This window comes from Ictidomys tridecemlineatus, chromosome 9 (genome assembly GCF_052094955.1).
Source record: "Ictidomys tridecemlineatus isolate mIctTri1 chromosome 9, mIctTri1.hap1, whole genome shotgun sequence".
Taxonomy (NCBI): domain Eukaryota; kingdom Metazoa; phylum Chordata; class Mammalia; order Rodentia; family Sciuridae; genus Ictidomys; species Ictidomys tridecemlineatus.
The window spans coordinates 37,533,621-37,544,575 of NC_135485.1; positions in this window are offsets into that span (position 1 = coordinate 37,533,621).

Here is a 10,955-nt window from a genome sequence, read left to right on the forward strand (position 1 = left end):
AGACCACATCTATTCATGTGATTTAGTGAGTTCTTCCAATAGGGTGTTTTCTTTTCTCTTCACTCCTTTTCCTCTAAGTCAAAGGGTGCATAGTTCTGCTAATTTTATATTGTGTTGCTAGAAACCAGAAATGTGATTTGGCCATTTTATGGTCTGAAGGGATCAGCTTTGTAATTGGTTTTGTGGTATATATGAACAGCCCTCCATTACATTGAAGTCTACCTTGTAACAAATACTTGAAGAGGCATTTGTCCTTCAACTTCCTGCTTTAGTATAATTCATGCCCCAGCCCCCTCTACTTTCTGCCAGAATGTTCTAATAGGTCACCTTAGATAACTAGAAGTTAACATATGTAATGTGCATGGATTATGGTTGGGCAAATATGATGTATCCATGTTTCATTCTGAGCATATTCAGAGATAAAAGAGAAAAGACACAGTTCCTTTCCACAAAGCATTTGTTACTTTCCAAAAGATAGAAAATAACATAGACTTGGCCCTAGAAATTGGTTACACTGAATGGAACCTTTGTTATTTTTAATTCAGCATTCTACAAGAATTAAGGATCATGACTATAAAGCTGATTATTACTGGTTAATGATATAAAATAGTGACTAGTTTAGGAAGTGCTAAATGGATTATGGCAGGATCCAGCTTCGACTCTTTCTGTTGCCCTACATTGTCCTCAGGCAACGTCCAAATTTATTAGCAGGATTCTGTGTGATTAAGCTCTTGCCTGCCTCTCCAACATATCTATCTTAGGGCCTCCCAAGGGCCCTATTGAGTGACTGCTGTTCTCTCCTTTCATGCTTTTGCATGGGCTGTAATTCATCCTGAACCAAACTTCCGGCTTCTCCATCCCTCTGTCATTCACTCTTTAAAGACTGGACCATGGTGTCACCTTTTCTTGGAAACCCTGTCAGACTCAAGTTTAATTCCACACTTTCTGCATTCCTGTTGCACTTTGCAATGTCTCCGTGTCTGAATATATGTTTCTTTCTTTCTTTCTTTCTTTTTTTTTTTTTTTTTTAGGTGTAGATAGACACAACACAATGCCTTTATTTTTATGTGGTGCTGAGGATTGAACCCGGGTCCCGCCTGTGCTAGGCGAGCGCTCTACTACTGCTGAGCCACAATCCCAGCCCCTGAATATATGTTTCTTTATGCATATACATGTATATAAATGCAAGAGTCATAATCTGTATTAAACACTATGTGCCAAACTTGTATTGGTCAATTTTGTGTTCTTATAACAAAATACCTGGGACTTGGTAATAATAAAGAAAAGAGGTTTATTTATCTCCGTTTTGAAGATTGAAAACCCAAGATTGTGTGGCTCCATTGGTTTGGCCTCTGGTGAAGGCCTAATGGTGGTTGGCATCGTAATGATGAGACAGGAAGCCAGAGAGGGATTGAGGTGTAAGGCTTTCTTTTTTTTAACAATTCACTCTGGTGGGAACTAATCAAGCTCTCATGAGAACTACCTTACTTCCTTCTGCATGCAGCGCTCTCAACGACTGACCAATTCTTCCTAGGTCCCACCTCTTCAGGTTCCACCACCTTCCATCATCACCACACTGAGGATCGAACTTCTAACACAGAAGCCCTTGGGGGACCCTCAAACCACATCCAAACCATAGCAGCATTCTCCTGGTCCCTCCTCATCTTTTAACTGCATCCCACAGCAGTCCATGAGTCGTGATAGTGACTTATTAGTCCCAAGGCCAGAAAGGAAACTAGAATTTAAACCCAAGCTCCACAGCCATGTGCTTCAGATAATGCCACCTTCCTGTCACTCAGCTGTCATCACACTACATTGGAACCACTGTTACTCCCTCTTGAGGTGAGCTCCTTGTGGGCAGGGATTAATCTTTTTCAGAGACTGGCACATTCTATTAGCTCATGAATGATGATGGACAAATTGAATGAGGCACAGAATAACAAATGCAAGATACCTGGCCCTTTATTCCATGAGGTTTATAGTCTCCATTAGTCCTTCCTCCTTCCCTCCCTCCCTCCCTTCCTTCTTCCTTCCTTCCTTCCTTCCTTCCTTCCTTCCTTCCTTCCTTCCTTCCTTCCTTCCTTCCTTCCTTCCTTCTTCCTTCCTTCCTTCCTTCCCAAAATAATTTCAGGGACTTTTTGTTGTTGTTATTGTGCTGGGGATCAAACCCAGGGCCTTGTGCTAAGCATGCACTCTACCTCTGAGCTACACCCCCCAGCCCAAGTTGTGGGATCTTTTTAATAACACCAAAAATGCAAACTAGCACCCCAAATTTACAGATAAGAAAAAGGGGCACAGAAAAGTTAAGTTACACAGTCAAGGTCGCAGCTGGGAAGTGTTATTTCCAGGGTTCAGACCTCAGTGGCCTGGTTCCTTAGCGCATGCCCTTAATCCCTACAATGTATTGTGTGTCCAGCATCCTCATTGGGCAGAGGAGGAACATAGACTGATACACAACAAGGGACAGGGACAGGTGTCTGGGTAGTAAGGGAGGCAGAGGGGACCAGTCAAGCAGCTTGGGGGAGGAAGGAGATGGGGCTGTGCAGAGTGGCTGACTGAACAGCGAGGCCTAGTGGGGGAGGGTGGGATGTACCTGGACTCTGCCCAGCCTCACCCACAGCTGCCTCTTTCCTGCTTCCTCAAGGGGTCTCCTGCTGGTTTCCTGTCGGGGTGTTTTCAGAGTGTGTGGAGGTGGGGACTCTTGGACATCCATGGAGCAGCGAGAGCAGCCCTCGTCCTCCTGCCATTTTTCCCTTCTCAGCTCTCCACTTGCCATCTGCGAGCTCTGCAGGAGACTCTGTGAATCACGGGATCTCGTGAGTCACTCTTTCCTTCTCTGAGGAATAAATGACATCAAATTTCACAAAAGCAGCGCAGTCGGGTTTAAATGAGGTATCCCACAAAGATGGAGCACGGGTTCTGCTTCCCCTGATGAAGTGGCACTGCTATCAGTCGAGGCACGTCGCCAGTGCTGAGCATGAAGTTTTGGACCATCAGCCCGGAGCTCTGGTTGCTGGAGTTTCTTCTGGATTTGATGTTTAGACTCTGGAAGAGGCACAGCAGGCCCCAAAGATCATAATTTTGGTCCAGCTGGGGAAAGTCTGAAATATGGAAATGAGTGTACATTGATTTGTTTGTGTCTCTAGTCTTCGTTGAGACAAGTATATACTTTATTTCACTTATGTCCTGAAGGTAAATTTACTGCTTTAATATTCCAGAAGTGCTTTCCATAACTTCTGGCATGCAAAACCTTTGAATGCAAAAACCATAATGTTCCTGGTGTAGCAGAGAGGCTATGAGGTCAAGCAGATGCCAATATCTTATGGCAGGATTTTTTTTTTTACTTCATCCCAAGTGTACCTTCTCATCATGTCCTCATGTCTGTCCCAAGCCTCTCTCTAAAGCAACTTTCCCCCCACCTAGCTAGGGTGAGGGTAGGAGAAAAGCAGTTTGATTTTTCTGGTGAAAATTATAACAGGGAGCAAATGCAAGTCAGATTTAGTTCCTTGCAGAGCATAATTTCATTATAGAAGAGAAGCTTATTAATCAAAATCTAATTGATTGAAGATTAGGGTGAGACTTGCTTTTAAAGAGAAATTTTCTAGATTTCTTTTTCTTTTTTTTGTCTGATTCACTTTCCTTGCCATTAAAAGAATATGCTCCAGTATCCTGCAGTCCATGTGGGAAGGGTTGCCGGGGCTTTAGTTGTAGGTGCTCCAGGAAGTTCAACACCAAATTCCCTCTTTGGAGTGCTTCCCAGGCTCCCTTCTCATCGTCCTTCAGGTACCTGCAGTCTGCCTTGGCAAGCTCACACTTACTCTGCAGGTCTCACTGAAAGCAACCATTGAGCTCCAGAGCCAGACATTGGCTCCAATTAATGCCCTGCTCTATGCCTATATATGAATGATTGCTTGAATTGCTTGTTGCATAGGTAGGGAGAGCTCTTAAGTTACTCCAGGGAAACCCACCCTTCCTCCAAAGACCCTGGTCTAGAAGTACCTCCATGTCTGAATTTTAGTGCCCTCTTTATTTGCCTCTATTCTAGGATAGGGGCTGTGTGGAGGAAAGTGGGGTCTTTCTCACCTTCACATTTGGGACTGGAAATCCACATCAATGTGTTAATATAAGTTTTGTACTCTTTTGGCAGCCTGAAGCAATGATAGGTATTCTCTCCCTTCCCCATTCCAAGAAAGTCACCAAGGGTAGCCTTACCTCCAGGATGGTTAATGACTTTGGCACTGCAGGGGTCAACAGAGTTCAGCAATGAAGCGTGAAATGGGCACCTGGAACAGTGCCCCTATGTAGCATCTTGCTGAAAAGAGCCCCAGCTGTGAGAGGAAGAAGGGGTCCCACCCTGAAGGGAAGGTGCTGAAAGCTTTTTGAGAGACTGGGAAGGGGGCAGAGGGATGCAGGTCCTGGAGTAGTGGGGACCAACCATTCCTTCCCTCCCACAGATGGTCTGTGTTAGGACCTCATGGTGAAAAGCTGCATGGTTCCCAGAGAGAGCAAGTGCACTAAGCCTTTTTGCATCCCAGCCTTTGAAAGACCTAAGGCTGGGGGTTTGCTTTCAAGGGACCATGAAAATTTGGACAATGAACATTTCAACAATGTCCAGAAGGGATCAATGGACCTTCTAGAAACTTCTAGATGGTTCCAGATTCCCCCGATCCTTTCTCCTTCCCCAGAGAGAAGAGGATTGCTGCCCCCCTCCAAATTCTTGAGATTGAATTTCCTGAGTGGATGGGGGCTCTGAACTAATGTAACTTAATTCAGACATAGAAGGACATGACCTTTCTGAAACAGTAATAAAGTGAGAGAAAATTCACAGCTGCAACACGTTCACGCTTGCGGCAAAGGTAGGTACATAGAATACTTGGTGAGTTGATGAATGCTGGGTGGACCTTGAAATTTATCCAGTCTATTTCAATAATGCCATAGAAACATTTTTTTATTCATCTACCTTGAACAAAGGCTTTTCAGGGCTATTTCCTGAGCATTTAAAGCACATTCAAATGAGTTGTCTTGGAACAAAGATTCAAAAGACTTTCGTGACTGTGAGTTAGCAGGAACATCGTGTTTGTGACTCACCAGTCTTATATTGTTGGTTGCTGAAGCAACTAAGCCTTGCTGCTGTACACTTTGTGAATAGATTGGGGTCTCCAATCTGAATTTGTACCAGAAAGTCCCACCTAATTATGTGATAAAGCTGTGAAGACAAAAATACCAAATTCTTATTTTGCATATTGATGTCCATTTTTCACAAAGCTTCCTTCTACATTTCCTAGTCCTTGTAAAAAATGCAAATTATTTAGGCTGTTATATTTTTAGTCTCAATTACTGGTGGTTATTCATACAGTGACGAATGAATTAAATCTAATGAATTAAATCTAAGAGATAATTGAAAAATGTTCCTTTAGTCATTAGTTTCTGCTCATTCCTAGTCTTTAGAGACCATTTTTGCTTTTGTTTTAGGTGGCCTCTCACTATGTTGCTCATCCTGCCTCAGCATCCTGAGTAGCTGGGATTACAGGTGCATGCTACTCCCTTTCCCCAACTCCCCACAGACTTCTTTCTAAGCTGCTGTCCCAGTCTACAGATTTGCTTCATTTTCCCCCACCCAAACCCCCAAGAATCAATCCTTGACTTATTTTAGTATTCTTTTAATTTAGATGATGGTCTTGCTCTTAATAGACTTTATTTATAGAACAGTTTTAGGAAGACTGTTCCTCTCCCAGCTTGGGCTCTTGTCAACAAGATGCTCTAATACAGGCACAGGCCCCACCCCCATCGTCAGCATCCCCCACCAGGGGCAGTGCACTTGTAAAACTGATGAACCCCACACTGAGAAATCATTATCACCCAGAGACAATAATTTACTTTAGGATTCACTCTTGGTGTTGTCCTTTCTATGGGTTTGGACAAATGTCTAAAGACATGCATCTACCAGGATAGTACCATACAGAAGAGTTTCACTGCCCTAAAAGTCTTCTGTGCTCTTATTCATCCCATCCTGTCTCCTGCCACTTTGCAACAACTGATCTTTTAACTGTAACCATGATTGTCTTTTTCAGGATGTCATAGTTGCAACCTTACTGTATGTAGCCTTTTTGAAATGACTTCTTTTGCTTAGCAATATGCATTGAAGTATCTAATATGTATTTTCATGGCTTCATGGAGTGTGTGTGTGTGTGTGTGTGTGTGTGTGTGTGTGTGTGTGTGTGAGAGAGAGAGAGAGAGAGAGAGAGAGAGAGAGAGAGAGAACTGAATAATCCTTTGTCTTAATGGACCAAAGTTATTTATCTATACCACTACTGAAAAACACCTTGGTTGCTTCTACTTTTGTTTTTCTCACAATTATGAGTAAAGTTGCTATAAACATCGGTATGTAGGTTTTTGGGTGGATATAAATTTTCAACTCAGCTCTGAGTAAAGACCAAGAATCAGGATTGCTAGATAGTACCGGTAAGGTTACATTTAATTTCACACACACAAAAAAAATCACTAAACTATCTTCCAAAGTGGCTGCACTATTTTGTGTTTTCACCAGAAATGAATGCGAGTTCCTGTTGCTTCATGTCCTTGTCAGCATTTGATGTTGTCAGTGTTCTGGATTTCGTCCATTCCAATGGGGTAATAGTATCTCACTGTTTTAATTTGCAATTCCCCAATTATATATAAGGTTGAGCATCTTTTCTGGTGCTTATTTGCCATCTGCATGTCTTCTTTGGTGATGTGACTGTTAGGATCTTTGGTCCATTTTGGGGGGACAGTGCTGGAGATTGAACCCAATGGTAAAGTGCTAGGCATGCACTTTACCATTGAACTACACTCTATCTGCTTTGGTCTATTTTTAATTGAGTTGTTTTCTTATTGTTGAGTTTTAAAAGTTTTTTTTTCATAGTCTTTAATCAGATATGTCTTTTGCAAATATTTTCTTCCAAACTGTGGCTGTCCTTTCATTCTCTTGATAGTATCTTTTATACTATAGCAGAGAATATATATAATTTTAGCAAAGTTCAAAAACCATTCTTTCATAGGTTTTTCCTTTGTAGTTGTAAATTTACTTTATTTTCCTTCTAAGTATAAGAAGAGTATCTAAAAGATAGGTAGTAAGTGGAAGAAATAGAGACAGGCTGACCCATGGCAAAGCAGCCAGGCATATCTGAAGGGGAGACATGCCACTGGGTAACTGACCTGGACTCAGCAAATCAGCATTATAAGACTGAGGGTAAAAGCAATTGATGTGACTCAACCATCAGATGCAACATACTGTCCCAGATAAAATCTTAAATCGAATGGGTTTAAATAGCTGCAAAACCTACTTGGGGGATAATTATGGAAGCCAGAGTATGTCTTGAGTCATAAATGCTATTAAAATACATTAAGATTACTATTATGGCTCCTTAGGCATGGTAGAGAAGACAAAATTTCTCTGCTTCTGATGGCAGGTGGAGTCTGCATAAATTGCAGGCCTCTGCAGCTGAACCAGCCTGTTTTAGTGTCAGCAGCTAATCCAGGCAGGGGATGTCTGCCAGTGTCCGCTCTGTAGGTCACAGCTGGCAAAGCCAGATTCTCTACTGCCATAGAGTGGCGTGTTGCAGCTTTTCAGGGTGGCCATGCTCTCTAGTGTTGCTGCAGAACCCAGCAGAACACTGTCAATTTATTTGTGAATTCTTGTCTCATAAATTTGAAGAATGAAATTGATGAACATTATTGTAAGACAAGAATGAAAGAAGTAGGATTTATTCAGGTGTGGAAAAAAGGAACAGAACTCTCCGGGCGAGAAGGGGCCCTTTAGCAGGTTGCTGCTTGAGCATGCTAGTTTAGGAGTTTACATAGCTCTTGGGTCAAAGCTATTGGTCCAAATTTATGCTAATCTTGAAAAATATGAATGCTACTTATTAGCCTTTGAGTCTGAACTTTCCTGAAATCTCCATGGGGCTCTGAGCCCACTCTCATTTTCTCCCACTGGCTTTGATCCCAGATTTTTGGGAGAATGAGGCAGGAGCTTTCCAAGTATGAGGCCAGTTGAGGCAATTTAGCAAGAACTAGTCTCAAAATAAAAAACAAAAAGGGTTAGAGTGTATGTAGTTCAGTGATAGAGTATCCCTGGGTTCAATAAACAGTACTGCAAAACAGAACAGAACAGAATAGAATCTTCAAAGTTTTAAGTGGAATCAAGTAATAGATACTCTAAGGTAATCCTAGGCCTAGAATCTTCTGTTGGGAATATTTAACTTCATTATTCAGGACACTGGACTAGAATTAATATTTTTCTTAAAAAATTAACAAACACAATATGTATTTATAAATATGTCTCTTGAAACAAACTAAGACATGATGATTTAGTCACAGTTTATCTTTGTTGCTCACAAAGAGGAAACATATGATTTTGTAGCTATGTCTCGTGTTTTTAGTTGGAGAAGTGCTGTACTTCAATTCATACTGCAAACAGCTTTATTTCTGAATATTTTAAGTAATTTTTAAATTTTGGATCTTTGGTTCAGATTAATAACATATTTCTTTTATTTCTTTCTTTCTCCTAATAAGAACATAGGTAATTTTTGGTCTTTAGAAACTATGAGGATTTTCTGACCTGTTACAATAGTATTTTTTTATTGTAGATTGATTCTACAGTAAACTGAAATCTTCAAGATTAGGTAGGTGTGACCAGGTGCCATGGCACACTGTAATGCCAATGACTGTAATCCCAATGACTCAGGAGGCTGAGGCAGGAGGACCACATGTTTGAGGCCAACCTCAGCAACTCAGTAAGATCCTGTTTCAAAATAAAAACTAAAAAGGATGGGAATATAGCTCACTGGTAAAGTATGCCTGAGTTCAACCCCTGCCGCCCCCCAATGATTAAATGGGTGTGTATCAGAATAAAAACTAAATATTTAGGTTAAAGTTCACAGTCTTAAAAATTCAGAAAGTTATTCTTCTTGTGAGGGCTGCAGTATCAAAATACTAGCTTCAGAAATGAGAACATTATTTGTTATGATGCTTTCACATACTTTCATTAAGGCAAAATATTATTTAAAATCCACATATAAACGATTTTTAAAAACCTGAAATTGAGTGCCAAGTACTATGCTCTGTGCTTTACATGAAATGCTTGTGTACTTCTCCCAGGCAGCCAGGGATCTGCTCATGCCTGTGTTTCCCTTGAAGGAACAAAAACATACACAGGTCAAAAGATTGGTCCAAGATAACACTGGTAGCTTTGACAAAGGTGGGACTGATATTTACCCAGCACTTACTGGGTCTCAGGCTCAGTTCTGAGTGTGGGGATATGGATATCAGTAGAACGTCAAAACCCTGCTGTGAATATTATGAAATACAGACACAGATGGGTTTCACTTCAGAACTAAAAACTCCTTCTTCCATGATTAGGCAACATTCTAGGCTGTCTACCTAGAAATTTAACCCTGTAGACAGTTTGGTTTCTCCACACTGATCGTAAGTCCCCAAAGAGTGGAAGTCCGGCTCTAAATCTGTACTCTTCCAGGAGAAAAAGCACTTTTTTTGAAGCGGCTGTTAACTTAAAACAAACAAAACAACAAACAGACAGACACACACATGCACACACACTTTTCTTTTTATCTTTTTAAAGCGTCATTCATTTTAGGCCAACTTTATACACACAAGGTCATACCCTTTATAACTCAGGACTGCTAGGCAAACAGGACTATTACTTGGTGGTTGTGTAGATATTTGCAATAATTTTCCTACATTCCAATAAAAAAGCACACCATGGTGCATTTCTATAATAAAATGACCTGCATTTGTGAGAGGTGCCTGTAGCTTATTACCTATGGCTTTTGCTGTCTTAGCAACAATGGTCCCTTCTTTCCTCAGTGTATATTCATCTCTGCAATGGCCTGTCCTCCCTGGAACCCGAAGCAAGCACACAGAAGCACCGCAGGCTCCTCTCATGGTCATGTGTACATCTAACCCACCGGGCAGGGGGGTGGGTCATGGTACAGAGTTGCTACTTGTTCAGTTACACAGGCAAGTAGTTCTCAATAAGGAAAATTTTAACAGTCTATTTTCCCCATAGGCAGTGCCTGCACCTATCAAAACTTTCCACAATTTAAAATACAGCACTAACTTTTCATAATTGAAAAATATTGTGATACACAAGTAAGTGGAATTACCTTCAGCAGTAACCATGGATACATGAAATCACAATCATTACAATTATTATAATATATTATATATATATATTTATGCTGAAAAATTCCTTATTTTAATATTCAAACCCCTTGATTCTGGATATTCATATGTGTGCTCCCTTTTAAAGCCTTTATGCAAAATTGAATTATAGGAAGTGAAAGGATCTTGAAATAAGATTTCCCTCTTCTCTGAGATTCTGAGCTAATACTCATTTTTTCTATCATTCATTGAGAAAAAGCTGCAATATGATTCATAGTAATTCTGGATTGCACTTAAAAAACAGAAACCAGGAGGTTTGAGCTATGTATAAATAATTCAACATAGTTATAGGGAAAATTCTCTAGTTCTTTTGAATTTCATGAGAACAAAAAGCTAATTCTCCTTTAACAGAGAGACTTAGGCAGTGCAGAACCATGTCCTTATATTGTTTCAATGGGAGGTATCAAATCATGAAAGTTACAATGAAAATTGATAAAGCCTTCATTTTACATCATTACAGAAATCATTTCTGTCTCTTTGAACACCTCATTTTCGTACCTCTACCTTGTAATCTTGGCTGTGAAATAGACATTTTCGTATTAGTGGAGGGTTTCTTTCTGCTGTATCTTGTCACACAACAGTCAATTTGGCAGCAAGCTAAAAATCAGGCCATTGGTTGGATAAAGGCTTTGGACTGAGAATATAGAGGTTCCAGTTCTAGTTCTGGGTGACCTGCTTAGATTCTTATTGTAGGACAAAATGTGCAATCCTTCTGGGTCTCAATTTCATCATCTGTG